The sequence below is a fragment of the Dryobates pubescens genome, chromosome 22, assembly GCF_014839835.1.
Source record: "Dryobates pubescens isolate bDryPub1 chromosome 22, bDryPub1.pri, whole genome shotgun sequence".
Taxonomy (NCBI): domain Eukaryota; kingdom Metazoa; phylum Chordata; class Aves; order Piciformes; family Picidae; genus Dryobates; species Dryobates pubescens.
In genome coordinates, this window is record NC_071633.1 from 18,499,208 (window position 1) to 18,523,307 (window position 24,100).

Genomic DNA, 24,100 nt, shown 5'->3' on the forward strand with positions numbered 1-24,100 from the left:
ATCTGTTAGAATAAATGCTCTTTTGAACATGCTGATCAAATCAGACATCCAGTAAAACTGTTTTGGTGTATTTGGTTTTTCAACCTGATATTTTAAGGTGGACTTGATAACCCCTAATTCTCAACTGCTCCATAATCTTTTCTTGCTTTGTAAATTGCCTTGAAGTAACCTAGACATGTCTTTGATGTGGGCTTGTCCTTTCTTTCCTACACCTTCTGAAAACCTTTGATGAATGAATCTCATCAACACAACAGCAATGTGTAATTCATACTTTGATGCCTGCTATTGAAGGAACTGCTATTCACCACTGCTGCTCGGTGGGTTAGAGGTTCAGGAGAAAATGCACAGAAGGCATCCTCACTGGAATGGTTTCACTATCCAGATGAGGAAGACCTTTTGTGTGCTTGAAAAGCAAACCATTTCTTTGTAGTGACTTCCATATACTTCTCCAGCACTGTTTCCTGCAGTTCTGCATCTGTGCATCTGTGATCCACTGTGACTCAGCCTTCAGGAACAGTGAGATCTGGGAGATTCCTTTTATAGAAATATTTATATTTACAAATGAATAGAGACATCTAACTAAATAACTGCCAGTGTGTCTATGTGTCTGTCTGCACATTGCACTAGTGCTCAGTGGGGCTGTTGCTGCATCATTTCAAGAGCACCTGTTGCAGAACTCTTTACACTTCATGAGCTGGCACATTTCAAAGGAATCAGGTATTTAGCTCCATGACCAGGGAACCCAATTCATGTGACATATGGCACACAGGCAAATGTTAACCTGTTGAACCAGATCTACTTGCCTGAATCAACTGTTGCTGAGCCTCCAGTACCCTACAGGATGCATTTGTTTGAATTATAACAGCTCTGCCATGGTAAATTGCCACTATGAAAAGATAATGTGTACATGCACACAGTAAGTGCCTCCTGCCAAATCACGTCTGCTTTGATTAGCCCTGCACCCCAGATTAGGGCAGCTCCAACATGACACTGATGATTGCAGGCCATAACTTTGCTTGCAGTGTCCTTGAGTCTGAAAGGGATGTAAGAATCAGGGCTTTTAGCATCTTGAACAATTGAACCCTTAGGAACACTAGTGACTGCAAGTGGGTATCAGCTGAGAACAGAAACTTGCTGCTGTCATTGCCAGCTTGCACAAAGTAATGCACCAAAAAGCCTCCTAGCAATTACCTCAGCATTTGAGTTTGTTGTCAGTTTTAATAAAATGGCTTAAAATCATGACTTAAAGGTTTAGGTTTTCTTTGCAGAACGAGCAACGTTCCAAAAACACTTGACACTAAAAATGGACAACATTGTAATTGGGCAAAGTCTATTTTGGGAATGTCAGAAAGAATGTCAAGAGCCTGTTGGGCCAGTGCCCAGTGTCATCATTCAGTATAATGACTCTATTCATCCCATTTAATTCCAAGATCACAACATTTTTCTTAACTATAGGGCAGAAGACAGGAGGTTCTCTCATTCTCTTTTCCCCACACTTTGTCATGATCTTCCCTTTCAAGATACCTTCTGTCTCTGCCTTTACTTGTGTTCTGCTCTTATCTCTTTATTCAGGCACAGAGAAAAGTTGCAGACACAAATATGAGAATGAAAGCCCAGGCCAAAAGGCACTCTGATGTCTGCTCGCTCTCAGGAAGGGACATATCCTTGGACACACTTTACCAGACATGAGCGACCTGCTCTAACTGGACTTCCTTCAATCAGAAGGTTGGATTGGGTAATGTCTGAGGGAGCCTCCCAGCCCAAATTATATGATTCTGTACTGTTGATGCATAAGAAGATGCATAAAAACCCATAGTACTTCTTCCTCACATGGCTGTGAAACCTGGGAAAAACATGATGTCTTCTCCTTCTGTATAAACCTTTGGGAGTTCCAGTGAAGATAGCAGTGCTAAATGTATCTTTGTGAAGCTGAAGGAGTTGGTCATTTAAATTCTGGCATTAGGTTGCAGATCTCTCAGGGAGAGATTTGTGGCTATATGGACACCTGCCTACAGGCTTGGATGTTAGAAGATCATTTATAGGAAATGATTTGCACAGTGAGTTGGTTTAGTCACTGATATGCATCCTTTTATTTTTAAACCTTCTCATGTAAAACAAGGAAACAATAAAAGGTGACAGTAAAGAGAACTTCTCAAAAGCAGGTCCAGCTGATGGGCAAATGCATCAGACAACTCCTAGCCACTGTGCTGGTATTTCTATGCTCTATGTCTGACAATTGTCATGCCAAAGTCCAAGAGTCCAAGAAGATGATAGCACTTGCAGATATGTAGATTAGATTGTACAGAGATATTAAATCAGGCTAAGTGTTGTTAGCAAAGGAAAAGGAACTATGCTCCTCACTATTTATTCTTTTTCCTTTTTTCCATGAAGGCAAGAAAAAGAAAGAAGAAATGCTTAGATGAAGGGCTAAATTCCTTCATCATTTATGACAACACCAACCCAAAGTTAATTCATCCTGTTCTGACCATAGGTTGCATCCTTGCCAAACTTAGCACAAAGTGAGGAGATAATACACACTAGTACTGTATGTAGATTCTTCTCTCCCAGCTTCACATGTTGCAGTGAGGCTTCTACTTCAGAGTTAGCATCTGTATTCTCCTTACAGGTATGAAAAGAAATAAGCAGAGTTTGTGATTAATTCTGAAGTTAGTTTTTTGAGCTGCAAGAGCAATGCCAACACAGAAGTACCTGGTTTAGTTGTTTCTGTCAAAAAAAACCAACAAACCCAAACCAGATTCAGAGGTACAAGTGTATACTGTAGACAATTCAAGCAAAGTGAATTGAACCTCATCTTCTGCCCATGAATTAACACTTTCCCTCAGAGCAGTTCTGGAAATAGAGGAAGATTTTTTCATGCCTCCAGGGCACTCTGGCCATGTCCATGCTTCTGAATCAGAGTCCCTGTGTCTGGCAGCAAGCCACAGCTGAATCTTTTCTCCTGCATATGGTGAGACATGAGTGTGAACTGGTCTGTTCTTCCCAATCCTACCCCATTTTCATGGAAAGGGAGCCTAAAGAAGCAGGACACATGAAATATGTGGTATGCTCTGAAGAAGGGGCCATGACACTGTGGCAAGAACCATTAGATGCAACTTCAGTCTACAGACAACATTCGTATAAGGCAGCTGTTGATCTGTAAACACATGTTCCAGTCCTCTGGGCACCAGAATTTCCATCTAGATGGCTCCTTCTTTATGCTTCTCAAAAGCCAGATAAATCTGCTAACTTCAGCTGATCCTCTGGTGCATATCAGCACAATCAAAGTATCTTCTGACACAGATGTTACACCCAAGGAAGCTGAAGAGAATTTGGCCCAGAGCTGTTCTGCTCCAGGGCTGTCAGAGGGTTTTGCTATTTGAAGTAACAGCAGAAGTTGTGAATTTCCCTGTCTGCAGACACAGGCAAATGAGATGGGACAGCGTTCTCTGAGCAAGGAGCCCTTGGTGAAAGGGAACTGGAGAAGTGGAAAGTCTGCTCTCAATTACGTTAACGAGATAAATCATTTATGTGCCTTGAATCGATTTTGCTGCATGATTTAAGGGCATCATCACTAGATGCAGTGTTGTCATTCCTTGTTAGTTGTTATTTCCTTGTTATTAATTCTAATTCTCATTGCCTCTCAGCTCTCCATGCTCAGAAAGAGAAGTGCTTGGATTTTCTGTGTTCTGTTGCTATGTAATGTGATATAAAACAAGTTTGGAGTGGCTCCCTGAATGTATGCAACCAAAACTAGGCCAGAAATCCCTTCCGCGGCAGCTGCTAATCATTAAATCATGGACCTGTTCAAGGAGCTCTGTATCCTCGTGTCAAACTGCATGAGAACCTATAGGGAGGTATTTATATGGCAACTAAGACAGAGGGAGGCAGCTCTTACTGCCTTGGTAAAGCTGATCAGAAAAACTCAGTAGAAATGAGAACTTTTTAAGAATCCTGGAGGAGAAAAATTTGCATGTCACAGATTTCCACTCTTTGCTGCAGATGAAGCAGCCTGGTTTAGCCAAAACTTGATTTTCTCTTGTATTTCTAGAACAAATAGGGGGGAAATAACTGTGGACAATGTGTTTTTCAATTTCAGACAGTGTCATTTTAGGCATGCTATTTAGATGGTTGCAGTTTGTATTTTAGTCAGCATGTTTTTCCTGAGTTATTAAAACCCCTTTTGATTAAAAAAGAAGAAAGAAAGAAAGAAAAGCAAATTTGCAATGAGATCAGGTTCTGTGTTCACAGCCATTTGTACTATTCAAAAATACTTGCAAAGATTCAAAGCTATTTTCACCAGAGCTTCTTTCCTGAGTATAGAATTCTAATTTTCAGCTTTAAGTGCTTAATCACCTTTACTGAAGTCATTTTGATCTCAGGAATAGTTTATGTTTTTCCTTAATACATAGAAGTCTTAAATATTTAGCACCTTTTTAAGGGAACTCTTTAACAATGTGCATATCCTATTATAAAACTCACTGCCTTAAAATACCTTTAAACTTTAAAAGCAAGAAGAGAACAGGAGTCTTGCTGCATTTTGTGGAAAGGTTCTTCAAGTAAAAATTACCTCCTGCCTTGCAAGAATGGGGAATCAGCAGTGCATCAGTAAGAGCAGATGAACTGTTGGATAAATGTAGATGTATTTATCACATTATGTTTTTACTCAAGGGCAGTGCTGGATTCTTCATGTCCCAGTGCCAGAGCCTGGAGCAGGACTGCTGGTTGGGCTGTAAGGCTGGGCACTGGGGCTGCAGCTCCCACAGAGTGTGGGGCTGAAGCAAGGTGCTGCACAAGATCCCCTGCTGCAGGGAAGAAGGTGGCCAGTGCTGGTGGCCCTGTGAGGCCACCATAGTGACAGGCCCATGTCTCTCCTCCAGTGCAGGGCTCTGTCATGCAGGAGGGAGGGCCACCTGCACAGAGCAGCTTTGGCATAATGATGAGGACTCTCATTTTCTTTTCCAGCTTGGCAGAGCCATGATTTTTGGCAGGTGGATGCTACTAACAAGTCTACCTCACAGGAGTGTTTGCTAGGCTCAGTTAATTAATATACGCCAGATTTTGAGATAATTAGGATGCATTCTATAATTGAATCCCAATCTGTAATGTCATCTGTAGGATCTTTGCCACTAGCTTCAAGAGGGTGGGGGTTTTGTTGTACAATGAAGACCAAAGAACAAGTTTTTATGAGACTGAAAGAGAACAGCATAAGCAGGACAACCCCGAGTGCTTTCTCACATGTAACAATATCGATCTTCTATCACTGACCTCCTCCTGCTGCTAGTAGAATGACTAAGCAAAGGCTGTTTATTTTCCTGTAGATCAAAGAGAGGCAACAAAAGAGATCTCCCAAAAAGGTGGTTCAGTGCAGAAGGCAGTGCTCTTGTTTCCCTATCTGATCAGCAGATTCCTTCAGCTTGCATTGATAAACCCGGCTGCTGCTCAGTCAGCCTCAGCCCTGTCATCAGTCTTGTCCGACAAGATGCCTGACTCTTCCCAGGCTGCATGGGAGAATAACAGTGTTGCTCTGGCATAGCTAAAATACAATAGATGGGAACTGGAATATAAAGTGGGGAATTCCTCACATACCTTCCCATTTTCATGGACTATTGGCAGCGAAGAAGAAGAAGAAAAAAAAAGTTAGAAAAAGCAAAGCCCACTTTGGCATTCAGCCAGATAGTTCACTCATTTTCCTTTTAATTGCCTGAAGTCATTGTACATTGTGCTAGGGTCCCCCCTCCCGACCTCTCTTTTCTCCCCATCCTTCCTCTCCCTCCCCCTTGCAGCCACCCTCAGTCCCAGTGGCACTGCTGGAAAGCTGGGTCCCGCTACTGGCTGAGCCTCCAAGGAGAAGAGCACCTGGGTGCCTGCTCTACTGGGCTGCTGCTCTCTGTTCTGATGCAGAAAGAATCATTCTGCATCTGATCTGAAGCTAAAACCCTTCTATGAGTGGCAGTGCTGCTGTTTCAGTTATGCTGAAGAGCAAAGCTCTCCAAGCCGTCATCTAATATCTTTTAAGAGACTGCTTTTCTATAATAATGCAATGGAAATGCATTTTCAAAGAGTTTTTAGACAATCTTTACCTCCAAATCTTTATATAAGCAGTTGGATATGTTTGTGTAACTGTCATTTCAGGACAGTGGATTGGAGCACTGTTCATTTAGGGATCAGCTCTTTGAATATCTTACAGACTTGGATCTTTTTCCCAAACACTGCCCAGTAAAAATCCTGAAATAGTCAAAAGTCTATTTGCTGAAAAATACAGAGATAGCAGATGTGGTTTTACCTTGATTATGTAACAACCTGAGTTCTCTGGGATATTCTGCAGCATTTGGAAAGAAGTTAATATACTGGATTTTGCATTTCAGGGTGATGTTCTGGGTCCTGGAGTAATTGTGGGTTTGTGTCTAACATTGTGTTTTTATGTCTAACATCTGCATTCAGCCTTTATTTCTTTTAGTTGTAGCTGCCAGTTTTTCATCAGTGAATGATACTGTGGCATTCTGCCTTGGAAAGGTTGTAGTGGAATGAAAGAAGAAGAGACAAGAAGAATCTGCCAATGGATGTAAAGAAGAAGAAAATTGTTGTCAGGATGTAGAAATGCAGAAAACAAAAAATGAAGTATTGCTAATGGAGTTTGTAGCCTACAAAACTTCAAGAGAAATGCTTGCCAATCCAGGTGGCCCAAAAGATTCGACTTTTTTTATACTATTACTCCGGTTCTTAATGTATCTAAAGGGTCATGGTGCACGACAGCATCCAGAGCTGAACTATTTGCTCTACCTGCGTTGCCTGGCAGAACCCGGGTGGGGAGCAGAGCAGAGCACAGCCCTATCCCCAAGCTCTTTGCCTTCACACAAGCAGCAAGGGGGTACAGGGGAGTGCATCCCAAGTGCCCTCACATCATGAGCTGCCACCCTTCATGCGGTGAGCCCACAGCACTGTCTGCCCAGCAGTGAGCCCACCACACTGAAAGACTCTAGTTGCAGTCTGTTTGACTTTCAGTATGAGCTCCAGCTTGTTCCTGAAGTACAAAGATGGCCTGTTGGTTTAGATCTGAATGTTATCATTAGGAACACTTTCCTAAATGAAGCCTAGATAGAAATCTGCCATGGCTGCAGGGCAGAAGGGGCCAGCACAGCACTGGGCAGCAGTACGTGTCCAGCCACACTTGCACCAAGCTGCTGCTGGTCTCGGCACTGGGGAGACACAGCAGTGGAGGATTTTATCTTGTGTGTTTCCATTAGGAAAGCCTGTTTGGCTTTCCACCACAGCACAGTCCCACATTCCCAGTACAGGACAGATAACACCTTCAAAGTAGAGCTAACTATGGGAAGGATAAAAGGAACAACCAAAAAATGGGGCATGTTCAGCTATTACTCAAATAAGAGCTATAAAAGCACGGGAGAAAGAGGATGGAATTGCAACAAGCAGCAAGAGAGGGAGAAATTATGCAAAACTTTAAAAATCACTGCAGTGCTGCAGTGGGTCCTGGTTAAGGGTTAGTATTTGTGCACTGGTTTTATCTGTGATTTACAAAGCACTTTTCATTCAGAGATCTGCAAGTGTCTCACACACACTGGTGCCAAAGCCACCGCATTTGGCAGCAGAGTGAGCCAGCTCTGGAATGCCCTTAAAAGCAAATGCTGTCTAATGTTCTACTTTTTAAACACAAATATCAAAGAGGGAGAAAAAAGAGAGAGTTGGAGGGATGGGGAGGAGGGAGAGAAGAGTCAATTGCTTTTGCAGAAACTGCAGTTTCTTTCAAAAAACCTGTCATTGACATCTTTCCCCAGAAAACATTTTGTCATGCACATCAGTGTATGTCTGCAAGGAGATCAATCTAGAGAAGGAGTCAAACCAACAATCATCATGTGACAGATTTTCAGATGGTGTTGTCATCAATCACACTGATAATGAGGTGGCAAATTGCTGTCTTATAGGAAAACTAGAAAGACAACTACCCCAGTAGGTGTCAATGAATATGTCAAAGGATTGTCCCTAGGGGAGTCTGAGAAGGTTCTCAGAAACCTTTTGTGAAGCCTGAGTGCAGAATACTTTATTGATCACTAAAGAACTTGCACTGACATGCTATTTCCCCATGACATTTGAACCACCAATTTCCTAACTCATGGTGAGTACCTGCTTGGTAAACACTTAGGGACTTTTCTTTTACCTTTAGATACACTAAAAAAATCTTGGTTTAATATTAGTTTGGTCTTTCATGTCCTAAAGAGCATCAAAAGCAAAAATTTACAAGTTATAAGTGAGCAAAATGTCTGAAATTATTTCATGACCAGTAATAATTCTTACCCTATAATAATACTTCAGAAGTAACTTGTTTAGATTCTATTCTGAGCTGTATTCCTAGTTTGAGTAGTGTGTTGTGTGCTCTTAGTGAAGCAAGCTGTCTTATTTATGGAGTAACTGCTATTAATCTGCAGAGCTGGGTAATCTGCAGTACTGTCACTTCTGAAGATGAAATGGTCCTTTTGTTTTCCATTGCTGAAGTCTCTTAGCATCTGAATTAGAGCCCGGTGTGCTCCTGCAGCTGGAGATCACGCAGTGGTGAATTGCTATCACTCCAGGTTGTGTTCTAGAGAGCTTTGGTGGCAGACAGGCTGCTGTTTACCAGGCCCGAAGTTCCACATGCCTTGTTTGTCCGGCTTTCAAGCAATCACAGGAATGCTTCTTTTCTCCCATTTCTGTCAGAGTGCAAATAGCATGGACTGTCCTTTTCAGTACTGAGGCAAACTACTCTGAAAAAGTGCAATTGTGACAATTTGACACACTGCTTTAATTGCTCTTGGCCCAACTGTGAGTCAAATTTCACAGGATTTTCCTTAATATTTACAAGGGATAGAAATGTGTACAAACTCCTTTTGAGATAAATTGAATAGCCTTTGACACTGCTCAGTTTTGGTCATCTCATGTAATATGAATGGGTGGGATTTGTTTAAATTTTTCTTGAGAAGGATCTTCATTAAAATCAGCTACAAAGAGAAAACATCCATCCACTTGCACAATATTGCACAAAAAGATTGTTTGCTGAGAAAAAGCATATCCCAATAATAAAGATTTTAATGCAAAGACTTTGATTTGGTCTGGGGTTTAGATGAAGCCCTGTTTCTAGACTTGAGATTTGTAATGCAGACCTGTACCCGAGCTTGTGTGGCTGAGCTGGAGCATGCTGGGGACACAGCCTCGCTTCTGTATGCAGCTGTAAGTGTGTGGCTGGTAGCTCATAGTGCAGAGGGTAATGAAATGCTGTTATCTGCTCTACCTTTACATTGCAGTTGTATGCAAACCCTTGGGATCAAAGCACACAGACTTCACATGTGTGGCTGCTAGAGTTACACATGCCTGGGGTTGTCCCACTGTTGAGAATATTTGGGCAGGCAAACCACCTGATTTTTATATTTTTTTAGATTGAGCTTTTGTCATACCAAACATGTGCGAAGCACATGGGACAGTGAAAAGCAGAGCTAGAAGCAATACGAGTACAAGGGCAAAGAAGACCCAAGCCCAATGTATTCTCTAAATATTTAAACTTGCTGGCTGGCTGAAATGCTTTGCCTAAGCCCAAATGAGGCACCAGGCTCATTTCACATGCATCTTGTGTGAGAGGATGCTTGTGAAAGTCTGAGGAGAGTCGTCCAAAAGACTGTTTTGCAGAATGCCAAAAGTTAGAAACTGGAACAATGTCTGGGATTGTTCCTGCTTCTGACCTTTGACATTCCATGAAACAATATACTGAAGCTCAGCTCTACTTCAGCATTATGAGTAATGTATTTCAAAGGGTTTATGAGCCTTGCCTAATGCCAGTTAAAGTTGATGGAAAAATTCCCACTAAACAATGGGAATAGTAAGTGTAGTCTTGTTGCATTGCCAAGGGGCCAGCTGTGAAAAGACTACTATTGTGCTAGATGCTCAGAAGAGCAGTAGCAAGCTCAAGTCCCAGAGAACTTATGATCTAAACAGACAAGACAACCCCATGAGGAGGGAACAAAATAGCCCAGGAACTGAATAGCATCCTATTATACCATGCATAACTGAGACATATCAGTATTTAGTATCTTGGATCTTAATCTCCCAATGAATACAATTGACATCAGAGACTTGAACTAGAGCAACCCCAGTTACATCTTAATGGGATTGGTGGGGTTTTTTTTGTCTGAATGTCCATCATATCTGGAGCTCTGTTCATATTCCTTTAGTCTTTTACCTGGGCATTCCAAGCATGAGCTACGTGGCACCCTAAATGAGGTAGCAGGTGTATTTTTTGAAGGCAAGGCACCATCAGAGCCTGAGTGAGCACTACAAGAATGTCAGTGGTGTGCTTCCTACCTATGGCATAGCTCTCCATATAGCTACCGAAACTCAAAGACATCTTCTGTGGAAGGTGCAGCTGAGATAGGCCTGCCATGGGATTTAGGATATATCCCCTTTCACACATGCCTAAGCAAAGCAGCAAAGCAGGTAGTGTGAAGACCATTGCCTGGCAGTCACTACTGCCATCCCTAGCTGAAGTGACTGTACTCCCCACGCTCTGCTGTGTGCAGCTAGCTTGGATGGTGGTGACTCCTAACTACATGACACTGCAGACCATTTAGGCTCAAGAGGACTGACTGTTTCCCTCCTGTTTGCAAATTTCATAAATATTTTCAGTACTTTTACTTGGCTGAATCCACATAATATATGCTTGCTGCCCTGATCAGCATCAGCACCCCAGAAAAGAGTGGCTCCCTTGGCAACAGAATCTAGATCCTTTTGTTCTAAGTGATGAGAAAGATTTTATCAAGTATCCTTTGAAAGATGAGCTTGCATTATGGTCAAAGAAGACAATCTAGTTTCATCATTATAAAAATGTCAATGTAGAAGGCAACTAGGTGAAACATGAGACTTCTCCAACCATTCCTTTCCTTGAAGGCTCAAGGTGGAGAAGAGAGCAAAGAAGCATTCAGGAGCTTGTTATCCTAAGTCTTCATTAAAGCCTCTTGCTTCTCAGTCATGTTGTCCCTGTCTGAAAACTTGTGAGATCTGTGATGCACTATAAGCAGTGAAACCCCACAGCTGCTACTCACATCCTGAAATCAGTCCCTGCTCAGAAGACTGTCTTGAAGCATTATGTGATCCTTCCTTGCCACCCACTCGCTATGTCACTTCCTAACCTCTGATGTTTTGTACAGCATCTCTGGCAGTTAAAAGAACACATGGACATGTACAGCCCTGGAGCAGGCTGCAAACATGTTTTTAGAAGCACACCAGAAGACATCTATTCCATAAGCCAGTCAAAAGTAACTGCCTTTTGTTGTTAAGGGACTCAAGGGAACATGTGCACTGCTGTCAGTTTCTCTCCACACCCACTCTGTGAGATGATGACTACAGAATCAAGCTAGTCAAGTCTAAAGACTGCATAATTCAAGCAGCAAGGTCGAAAATCTTGTGCCTATAGGAAAAGTGCACTGGTTTAACTGCAGTCAGTTTTGCAATCAACATTATTAAAGCTTGTTTAAATAATTAGGTAAGTAGACTAATACCACTTCCAATTTCATTTAAAGCTAAGTTAATTTAAGACAAAACAATACCTGATCTTTTACTCAAAAATCAACATATTCCCACAAGAGTTTGCAGTGATTTACCTAAATCAGCTACATTCATATGCTAAGTCAAACCAGTTCAATTTTCCCATGTGATAAAGGCCTTCAATAAAAAGGCTTTTAAAGACAGGAACCTCAGTTAAACACTTCAGGTGTATTCTGAATGCTATTGAAGTTGATGAGTTAGGAGAGGATGCTGCCATCAAGGCACACATTGAAGTGTGTTTCTGAATGAGTAGTTTGCTTTGGTTCTCAGGAACAAACCACCCCTTCAGGAGGAGCTATCTTAGGATCATGGCAAGTGAGTATTGTTGCTGGCAGATGGAGACAAATCATAAGCACTGGCACATTAACTGATCTGAATTATTTGCAGCAGTGTAGCAATAACCTAACTAACGCTGAGCTCAGGACAGACTATGAAACCAGAGGGATCTGCATCATATTCAGCCATGTGCTGAGTACTCATGGCTGCCCTGCATACAAACTGTGATACTTTCCAGCAGGGCAGTTGGGTATTGCATGGTAGGTGTGGGTTCAGCTCAAGAAACTCAAGAGAAACATGCACCATTTCATAGCTCAGCTTCTTCCTTCTTGCCCTTGCAGAAAGGACTCCGAAACTCATTTAGGTAATAGTTACTCTCTCCCACCTTCAGTCCTTTGCTTCTTCTGTGTCCTTATCTTTCTACATGATCATACAAAGTGCAATTAAAACAAGTGTAGTACTACAGCTGCTTCCCGCAATCCCATTTGGGATTTGCACCTCTTCCCTATGACAGCAGGTCAGCTATTGCTAGGTGTTTGGGAATTCTTGTGCCAGAGGGGCTAAGCTCTCCCACAAAGCACTGGCAAAGTGTTTACACCTACTGCAGGCCTCTTCCTCAGACACTGAGTGCCATTTGCATTCAAAGTAGCAGGAAATGATGGACTTTGAATGTGGTGCATCTTCCACATACAGAGAGTTGTGCACTCTAGTTAGACCTTGGCAGAACAGAATTGAAAAGCTCTGATGATCAGAGTAAATTTTTGCTTCCATTTCTCTTAGGGAATGGCATCCCAAACAGCATCAGGGGTTGTCAAAATGCAGATGAGTTTGTTGTGCCTTCACACCCACTGCTCTTTGCACTGACTTGTGGAGTGAGGCCACTGGATGAAGAGGAGAAACATATTCCCTCACTAATTGGATGTTATTCCCTGTGATATGGGCAAACTGCTGACAGATTGCTCTACTTGACTCCCAAGTGTGTGTGCATGGTGTCTCTCTATGGAAAGGTCTAATATCTGATGCCCTATCTGGCATGACTGCTACCTCAATGCTTTCTCTTACCAAAGCCCTGGGAAAATAGTTGCTGTAATAGAAAAGAAAGGGAAGAGGAAGGCGAAAGGGAAGGAGAAGAAGAAAGGGAAGAGGAAGGGAAAGGAGAAGGGGAAGGGGAAGGAAAGGAGAAAGAAAAAGGGAGAGGAAAGAGGACAGGAAAGGAAATTAAGTGGTTGTTTTATCCCTTTTTCAGGTTATTTTGGAGATGAACTGTTTCTGCCACCTCATACAATAAATACATTTACTTTGCAGGAATCATGAGGAGTCATGATGTCTCCCATCAGTGTGAATTAAGCCAGTTACTGTATTTCACATATGTAGCTTTTCCAGCACACATTATACTGAGTATGGGGGAATCAAACCATTCCTGCTTAGAGATATCTTGCATAAAATTACTGATGTAGAGGAAGCAAATTTTCAGGGATTCTAAGGAAGAATGGTACTTCATCTTTCAGAGACTTTGGCTCTGATGGTAAAAAACTTGGGCTTGCAGATAGTGGTGGCTATTTTCCCCTTCAGGTTGGTAATAGTTCATCCAGAGCTTTAAAAGTAAAGAAGAATAGAATAATGCTACAGGATCAAAGCAAAGAGTCTGGGATATGAACCTAGATAAAAATGAGAAGAGTCTGCAGACAATATGGGGAAATTTAGTCTTACAGTTTCAAGGCTTTTTCTCATGGGAAAAGTAACACTTTGCTTTAATAAAAGAAAATAAATAGTTACAAGCACAACCCATTCGCTGTTTGATGTAGCAACGTTATCTGCTCTCTGGGCTTTTTTTGTTTCTGTTCAAGGCATAAAATAATTATTGAAGAGGGCTGTTTCATCTCTGCAGAGTACAAAAGTCCTCTTGCTAATTGCCACATCAAATGACTAGAGGACCCCAATGGAAACCTTCAAATGACTGTGAAAAAATTCAGGCCATCACTAAATGCTGGGCACTTTTTTTTTGTGTGGGTGATTTCCCATTGCAGATTAGGTTACTTGGGTGTGGGCTTATCACACAGGAAAGGCCTGGCTGCAGATTAGTTCTGCACCATTGCAGGTCTGTTATGCCAGCTTCATCCTTGACCAAATCGATGGCTAGCACCTTTATTGTATTTTTGTGATACGAAAGAACGCTGGACTGTGCAGGCAACAAAAGAAGCAGCAGAAGGCCTACTGTGTTTCTAAAGTGTTACTTCTCTACTTTTTGTCATGCACCAGTGACAAGAGTGCCGGGTCCCAGACTTTAACCTCACACAGAGTCAGAAAAAAGCTGTCAGTCTCGGCTTGTTCAAAGACGAATCCTTTGTGAGGATCAGACTAAAGTGGCATGGTCCATATACTCACTAAAGCATGCCAAGGAGTCAGAAAGTCATAATCCACCTTTGTACTTATGGCCATTCACATTTTCCTCCATAGCTGGTGCCCAATTACCAGTGCTGTAATTTTTCCTATTGTTAGGAAGCCATAAGGGTTTAGCTACCACTTATCCAATCGAGGTCATGACCTGATGTATTTAGGCTTTGCAAATATAAGTAACAGTTCCCTTATCAGTGTCACCAGGACTCTTTAACACTTAGCAAGCAGAAAGATAAATATACTTGGCAGATACAATTTGATCCATTGCTAAGCCTTCCATTTTACCAATGACCCATGGCACTCTGCCATTCAAGGCTATGCTAACTGTTATAACCTTAATACCCTTCAGCACCAGCTCAGAAAACAGCTATCTTACGCTTACAGGAAAGACTTACCTATGACAGCCTTCAGTCTGATCTGCAACATCAGGCTTTGCACTGGGAAACCAGTGATGATCCTGACCTTGTTTGTATTAGTTCTGCATTGGCCCACTTTTAGCAGAACTCCACCTGACTTACTACAAGATAGCAATTGGGCTCGGTCTCAGGACAGCTCACTTCCAGGAGGAAGCCAAAGACAGCTGATTAATGTGTTGTTGTCATTAGAAGCATCACTTTTCACTTCTCAACTCTCTTTGATTAACTGGCTAAATTAAATATTGCTTTGTGGTGTTTTACAACCCAGCTTTATCCCTTTTAAGACCTCTGCCAGCTACAAGGTCTACAAGAGACATAACAAGGGTCTGGCTTCAGAAGCTGGAGAGTGCATATTCTGTCATTCCTCTACCCCTCCAGCAGGTACTGAAATAAGTTCTCTCAGCAGGGTTATGCTTAACAGTCACTTATTTAAGAAGGGCTAAAGATGCAGCATCAGATCAAGAAAGATGCAGCATCAGATCAAGAGAAGCATCTCTTTTAAGCAGGATAGGGCAACAATTCAAGTGTGAAGCTCTAGTGTGAAAATCCTATAATAAACTGATCAAGATAGGCTGGAGCTCTCTGCTATCTTGAAAATGCATCTTGATTGACTAGAGGTTTAAAAGTTCGAGGCATTCATTTATTGCCTCTTCAACAGGAAAGTGAGAAACTTAGCCCTCATTTTTCTCAGAATGAAACTTCCAAATGGTACTTTGCAACCTAACCATGAAACAAAGTTCTTACCAGAAACAGACAGCACTGAGTAGCCAGGTTCCCTGGATTGCTTTGCAGATCTTTATACAAGTCTTCCTTATTCTCACTGCACAATTTCTTTGGTCCTCACGTTTAGGTTTATTAATGTCACCATAAACTGCATGGGTTGATGTATAGGAGGAATTAATGATTATTGCTCTATCAGTTCTCTGTCTTCTGAGACATTTGGCAAACAGGCAGCCCCTGCATTCAGACAGCAACATCAGTTCAGGCTGATGATCCTTTTATCATCATTCAGTAGTGTTTAATCTCACTGGTTTTGCAAGAACTTGCTCTACATCCTGCATATTCTTGTGCAAAGACACTCAGCTCACGAGGTCCGCTTCTTCCCTGCAAAAACTGTCCACAGAGCCCTGTGGATAAAACTAGTAGGGATGCATGCCCATTTGTTACCTGGCTTCTCTAAGTTCCTATTCTTTCTCCCTCTATCTGTTCCTTTCCTTTTTTATTTTTTTCCCCCAACACAGTCCATTCTTCAAACTCTCTAAGCACTAATAAGAAGAGCTTTTAATCATTCTTAATCCCAAATGATGTAGTGCTGGACCTAGCCCTTGCAGTATGCATCAGGAGGTTTGAAAGGTGAGCAGAATCCAGTCCTGACCCAGAGGATCCCAAAGCCCATCTTTGTGGATCCAGGACAGACTTTGCAAGCATGTCTTTACTGCTGCCCAGCTGAACTTCTAGATTCAGGCTCTGTTATTCTAGCTCAAATGGCAGTAGTATGTTGTTCAACTAAATCTCTACTTTAATTTCCTTAGAGTTCATATCCTTTGGAAGCTCTTTATGGAAGATTTCTTTTTAAGTGGCAGCTAATATGGGACTTAAAGCAAATGATGTATTTCTGGCTATCACTCTTATCTGGAGCTGAGATGCTTGGGAGAATAGGGAATTCTTTTTGTTTGTTTTTTAATGATGTGTTAGGGCATGGAGTTTCCTGAACATTTAGCAAAGGGATGTCAGGGTGAAACAGCTGCATATATTAAACCAGCAGTGAAATCCAACTCCTTTTCATCTTCTCAGTTATACAGCTCTTTGTGAAATTATTCCACAGGGCAATGTGTGAATAACTGTTAACTAATGTATGATCAGTTCCATTTTAAGGTGGTACAAATGGGACTGCCTGCATAGTGCTGACATAGATGATGGAGCCAGCACTGAGAAAACACAGTGCCATAAATTGATTCAGGTTAAATAGCCTGATTCTTAGCTAATGATTTTATAGTTCATTGACATTCAGCAAATGTGAGAACTGCAAACCTTGTAGCCACAAGGTGCCATGAGATAGCTGTAAACAGAAGGTCTTTGATGCGACAAATGGTATGTAGGGGCAGTTCCATACACACATCCTAACACCAAGGCTCACTTACAGGGCTAGTGCCAAAATAAAAAATAAATCAAGTCATAACAGCTATTTTGATCCTGATGGAAAAAAATATGTGAAAGAACCCGATGCACTGACCTTACCTTTGCCTCCTCAGTTACTTGTCTCTGCTTTAGTTATGGTTTGGAAGATGTTTACAGAAAGGATATAGAGAAATCAACCCATAATTTATATCAGTGGAAAGGTAAAGCACTTCTGGAAACAGACACTGCAATCAAATATCACTCTGTTATTCAAAAGCAGTATTATCAATCTTCAAAGGTCTTGCCGGAAACAGAATATAGCTAAAACAACACAAGGTGTTTACAAAACCCCTTAATTCTCCTTCAGAAGCAGGCAGGGTGTCCTAACAGATAGTACACTCCAAAGGGATGAAAAGAAGGACTGACAAAAATAGCTGATTTTAATCAGGTTTTCTGTGAACAAGGAAGATGTGTTGATTCACATGACTGGCTCTAATCTCCTCTGGAGCTTGTTCCTCATCATTTTCCCATTAAAAAAGACTCTTTCTTCAATAAGTGGCAAAGATTCCTCCTCCTTTTTGTTTATCAGAAAGTTGCCACGTGTTTCTAAATGTTTATTTCAGGCTTTGCATTGCCTGGTGTGTATTATGCTTGCACTACTCAGATCTATCGAGCTGCATCCAGATGGGAATTTGAAACCAAACTGAAGGTACAAAACAATGCTATACCAAAGTAATGCTGCCCCAAACACATGGAAGAACAAGACATAGTTTCATCAAGATAGAGTGTTGATAGATTTCTTAGAGAAAGAAATATATTATTTCCAACCTCGTTTATTCTATTCTATTGTCTGTATATATTCAACTTAATTGGTTGGGTTTTGGTTACAACATATCAGAATTATGAGATTTACTATGTGTTACCTCTCACAGTCTGATTTTATCCATGGATTGGAAAGGGAAGACAAATTTCCCTGCCTTCCCAGACTCTGAGGAGTTTCTGGAGTTAGAATCAGCTAGTTGCTGTACCAGACTAAGCAAATAGACGTGAATAAAAAAGTTTAATAGTGCCACAAACTGCTTAAAGAAGCTCACCCAGCAACCAGGTCGATGCTTTGGCTTTTGTTAAAAGGTCAGCAGAATTAATTCACTGTTGCTGGAGAAGCTGACAAAACATCACACTGCTGATCACCAATTAGAGGGCCTGAGTGTGGAGATGTAGAAAGATCAGGTCCCATTTATCTTATTTTTATCCAAGGTCAGGACAACCTCAAGAACTCGATACCCTTCCTCTGCTCCTGATGTCATTTTCCTCATTTGTTTCAAAGGGATTATTTGTTGAACACATTTAGTTGTCATTATTTTTATTTACCTTGGTAAATTACACTTCCCAACCAACAAAACAAAACAAGCTGAGATAGAAATGTGTGGGGTGATTCTACTCCTAGTTCTGCCCATGGATCAGTATTTCAAAGGTTCTTATGTTCAGGTGCTTCATTTAAGTTAGCTTTCTGAGAACCCTAATGGGTAATGCCATCAACACAGAGTCAGTTCATTCAAATAATCTTTACCTTCCACTTTCAAAATGCTCCTCATATAACTGTGCAGTTCAGCATTGCCAAGCCCGTGGCAGCAAAATCTCAGTCTAGAGGAAGTGTCACACTATTTAAACTATCTGCATTCTCTATGCTGGTATGGAATTTTGCTTTCTGTTTCATGGAATCACAGAATCCTCCAGGCCAGAAAGGAACTCTGAAATCATCGAGTCCAGCCCACTCCACCAGGTCTGTCACTACATCATGTCCCCAGGTACCAAGTGGCTGCCCAAGCAACCCTACTGTACTTGTAAGGTCTGTTCATCAGGGATACAGGAGTTTGCTCATAACTCCTGTGCAACATCTTGTCATTGTTCATCATGATGTTTTGGGAGAACAAAAGTCAAAACCCACCAACATAAACACTTCCTGGAATAATTTCTTCTTTCTTATTAGAAAATCACCCTCTCACTATTTTCTTGCTTCCTTTTAAAGGCATAGTCCCATTGGTTAGCAATCAACAGATGTCTGGTAATCATAGGTAAATATTACTTGATATTCCTATGCCTGTTGGCTGAAAAACCTTAGAATGTTTGAAACAGAAAAGCAAGGCACAAAAATGGGTGAATTAATGTTGAATACACACTTAATAACCTTCTTGCAAAATGAATATTCATTCCCAAAGGTCATGAGTCAGCAGAAAACAGATCTCAAACTATTGTTTTGGAGTGGGGTTTAAGTGGGGTTTAAGAGCTGACAATGAAGACTGGGAGTTCAGTCTTGCTCTTGATCCCTTCAGTGGTGCGCAGGTCACACTGAAGCTGGTTTGTCAGTTTATTGGCAAGAATTTAGCATAGGAGTCCAGCCATCAATCACTAGAGTTTCTTCAGTTCAGCTACAAATAGTGCAGGTGAAGGTTTAGGGTTGTTTATAAAGAACCCACAAAATCTTTTTTTAATCTGTTACTGACAGATGGAAATACCACAGCGTGTTTTCAGGCTAAACTCAATGCATGTTGCTCAAGACAGTTTGAGTGCAGGTAGGTGGTCAAAATAGAGGGTGGGGGGAAGAAAAGAAGGCACTTTTCATTATATTTTTCAGTCCTGATATGGGAAGAAACTATTTATCCTGGCCTGCATCAGAAATAGTGTGGCCAGCAGGAGCAGGGAGGTCATTCTGCCCCTGTGCTCAGCACTGGTTAGGCCACACCTTGAGTCCTGTGTCCAGTTCTGGGCTCCTCAATTTAAGAAGGACATTGAAAAACTTGAACGTGTCCAGAGAAGGGCAAAGAGGCTGGGGAGGGGTCTGGAGCAGGGCCCTGTGAGGAGAGGTTGAGGGAGCTGGGGTTGCTTAGCCTGGAGAAGAGGAGGCTCAGGGGAGACCTTCTTGCTCTCTACAACTACCTGAAGGGAGGCTTTAGCCAGGTGGGGGTTGGTCTCTTCTCCCAGGCCAGCCGCATCAGAACAAGAGGACACAGTCTCAAGCTGTGCCAGGGGAAGTTTAGGCTGGAGGTGAGGAGAAAGTTCTTCTCAGAAAGAGTAATTGGCCACTGGAATGTGCTGCCCAGGGAGGTGGTGGAGTCCCCATCCCTGGAGGTGTTCAAAAAAGGACTGCATGTGGCACTTGGAGCCATGGTTTAGTTAGTTATGAGGGGTTAGGTAATAAGTTGGACTTGATGATCTCTGAGGTCTTTTCCAACCTAATTGATTCTATGATTCTGTGATGGAGCAGCTGAAATGCTGTCCTCCTATGCCAGAACACTCAGCTGCATCTCCCTTGGCAGATGCTCAGTGTAAGCCTACAGTAAGCTATGCAATATTTCTGTGCCTTGACTTCTAAATTATCTCTAAAACCAAACATCTTTCCCTTTGCCTACCTCATCGCCTTTGTTTTCAGGGAAGTTCCTCAGAGCAGGTTCTATGTTGTACACACCTGTGGTGGGTTCACCCCAGCCAGCTGCCCACCCAGCCACTCTCCCACTCCCCCTCCTCATGGACAGGAGTCAAGGGGAGCAAATGAGACAAAAAAGGCTTCTAGACTGAGGTAAAATCAAACCCATTGCTTACCCTTTCCCGGGCTCGGCTCCGCTCCTGCTCCCTTCCCGCCTCTGCCGAGGCACAGGGCTGCACTCAGTCCCTCCTGGCTCCTTTCCGGCGCTCTTTCCTCCTCACAGTTTTCCCCAGCTCCACATTCTCTCTGTGCCTGTGGGCTGCTCCAGCACCTCAAGAAGTCTTCCTCCTCCTGTGTGCTCTCGCGGCTGGTTTTTGCCTTCTTCCCTCCTTTTCTGCCTGTCTGGCATTTCTGGCCCTTTCTAAAGACCCTACCCCTGAGGCACCCCCTGTGCGAGCCTCCTGACAGGGCCACCGGAACCAGCTGGAACCTGCTGCGCCCAGCCGCGTCCTGCACCACACAGCCCTGGGCTCTCCTCACAGAGGTTCCCTGCAGCTCCCACTGCCTGCAGCTCCCACTGGCAGCACCTCGCCAGAGCTCACCACCCAGCACAAGGTGGTTTTGCATCCTGTGGCAAAGGGATCTGCCAGCCACCGTTTTCTCTCAGGGATGGGCAGCACACAGCGAGCCTGCTCTGGAAGCCTGCTTTCGAAGCTTGTTCTCCAAGCCTGCTCTCCAAGCCCCTCAGGCTGTCAGCCATTGAACAGGGGTCAGTCTCTTCTCTTTAGTATCAAATGATTGAACCAGAGAAAATGGCCTCAGAGGTTTAGGTTGGAGATTAGGAACAATTTCTTTGCTGCAAGAGTGGTCAGGGATTGGAACAGGCTGCCCAGGAAGGTGGTGGAGTCCCCATTCCTGGAGGGGTTCCAGAAACCTGTGGCCATGGCACTCTGGGACATGGTTTAGTGGCTGTGGTGGTGTCGGGGTGATGGTTGGACTCGATGATCTTGGAGGGCTTTTTTTCCATCCAAAATAATTGTATGATTCTGTGACTGATTCTATCACTGCACCCAGTTGCTTCCCAGACAGCCTTAAGGGATGCCTGGTGATAACATGGAGCCAAGCCTGGAGCTGGTGCAGTACACCACAGCTCAGAGAGGAGATCACAGCAAGGCAAAAAGCCAGCTGAGCTCCTGGGGCCTGGGCATGGTCGCTGGGCTGGCTGCTGGTCCCAGAGGCTGGCACATGCCACTGGCCTGGGCAGAGTTAGCCCCAGAGCACAGCAGGGAGGCCTGCACAGGGAGCCCTCCTGGTGTGGCTGGGCAATGCCACCAACACTTGCTTTTAGAAAGCTCATTTCTATCTTTCCATAGCATGTTTCAGCACAACGTTGCACTGTGCCAAAAAACCCCCAACCAACACCTGGCTGAAAATAAAACTTGAAGTCCTGCACAGTGTTAACTTCCCTTGATTTTATTGGCAAAAGCAGGGTGTTTTGTACTCACACTAACACAGATGAGTACTAGGCCACTGCTACACTGACTGTTCTCATGAGGGTTAGCAGACTGCTAGGTAATACCACTATTTCTAGCCTCAGACATTCAGCTGATACAAATTTGTCCCCAAATACTGCTTTTCACTGGCAAATGTAGATACCTCTGTGTTTGCACTTTGTCCTCTCAGCCTTCCTGAGTCTTTTTCCAAGCTCTTCTCTTCAAACACATGGTCAAGAAAGTCACTTTTCAGAAGTCAGAAGAGCTGGGCTTATTCTGAGAGTCAGACCCATGCCACAATAGAAACCTCAGTTTGTGAAAAGTAGTACTACAACTGTTGTGCTGGCTGATATCCTCTACTTTTACAACAGAACAATAGAAAATCAATTACACTGACACCCCCCTGCCTTGCAGGGTGAGTCTCTGCAAGCTTTCTCAACAGACATAACAGATGTTTCTTAAAGACTGACTTCTGAAGCTGTGGTCTTTAGGTAGGGAAATTAAGCCTGCTTTAACAAGCACAGTGTCTTAATTTCCTTAATTCTGTATTTCCACAAGCAGTAGGCTTTAGCAATGAGACACCTGCTAAAAGCTGGACTAAAATCACTGGTTCTAGGCATGTGGGCCACCAAGCAGTCCACACTTGGCAACAAGCTCAGCAAATCAGCATTGCACAGAGTTAAAAATGTTTGGCCCATGCCCTTCCCCACCACCCCAGCCTTCTCCGGGCTTCATTTTTACGTCAAGAGAAAAACACAGTAGTTGGTATTAGGACTCAACTTTTGCAAAGGATTTTAGCAGCCCACATTTTTAGAGAGGTGGTCTCCCAGGTCAGGGAAAGACTTACTTTCTGAATGCCTAATACATATTTAGAGGCTGATAATAGCAGAGGATAGCTCCAAGAATGTTATATAACTTACAGAGTGTCTATTAAAAAAGGAGAGATTTTGCCACGTAAAAAAATAGAAGCCTGTGAGATTCCCACCATCTGGATGGAGTATTTTTTCTTCCCAGATGAATTAGTTGTCAGGGGAGGAATTATTTTAGGCATCAAGTAACCCCTGATTGTGAGTGACAGACTAACACAAGAGCAGATGCAAGGTTACTGCTGCCTATCCATTATGTGGAAAGGAGACCCATGCATGTCCCACTTACTGTGCATACTGACTTGGGTTATTAAAAGAGTAACTAGAGGTGGGTCAGACCCAGAAGATAGCTCATACCACTCACAACAGATGTTCTTTCACAAGAGAGAAGGCAAACACTGGGTACTTTCTGGGGATAGTATAGAAGGAGGGGTCTTCACTGCTCCCAGCAACTCACTAGTTCAGATTTTTCAAAAGAAGCACAAACCCAACTTTTCAATTCAGAAAAGAGCTGCTTTTCCAAACTTTCTTAGGGTCTGAATTCTTCAGAAATCGTGTCCTGGTGTAACACCTTTAACTCTGCATAGCAGCATCTCAGTGAATCTGGATAAATACAGCAACTGGCAACACTTTGAATAGATCCTAAGATAAAAATCAGTTTTCACCATCTCCTATTTCAGCTAATGGAAATGTCTTTACTCACATAAATATGGATGCCTGTAAATCCCTCTGTCCTTGCAGGCAGTACAAGTCTATTATGGGAACCTGTAGTAGTATCTGCTCAGCAATATTATATTTATAGGTTTATGTCATATAAGCTATATCCTAATATGCAAGAAAAGAGACATTGTTATAGTAGAAGTGTAGGAAATGCTGCCTAGAAACTTTTGTATCACTTGATTTCTCTGTGAATTCAAAGCTCAGACCCTGTCCATCCGTATCTTTAGCAAGGAGAATATCTGTACTAGTCTGAAACATTTGGTTTTAATTTAGTGGGCCCAAAGTAAGTCTGAGCTGGTCTGAGTCTGAAAACTCAAAAGTGAAGTGGCGGGCTGCAAAACATTTTACAGTCTAAAGGGAAAGCAATGTCTACAGTCAGTAAACACTGCAACCCCCGAATCTAGTGTGAAGGGAGTAGATGGCCAGAATAAAGAGGTGTAGGAAACAACTGAGTGCTAAATATTGAGATCTGCTCTTTTTCTCTTCAGAGAGCATGGGGAAACACAGGACTGCGGACAGTGCCCGGTGAAGAAGAAGCCATAAAAGCAGCGCCATCATGTGGTAAGGAGATGGGTTTTTCATACACTCAGAAATCTAGATGATAAAGTTATTTACAACTTGAGGTGCTGACTTTTCCCGTCCTCGGTGTCAGCTTCTTTGACGAGCTCTTAAATGCTGCTGTTAGAAATCCAGACAGATATATACCCCCATCAACTTCCATCACGAAGAAATGAACAGCAGCTACATTAACTTCAGCTGAAATTAATACGATCATGTCTCACTCCTGATTGTGTTGCCTTATTTAAC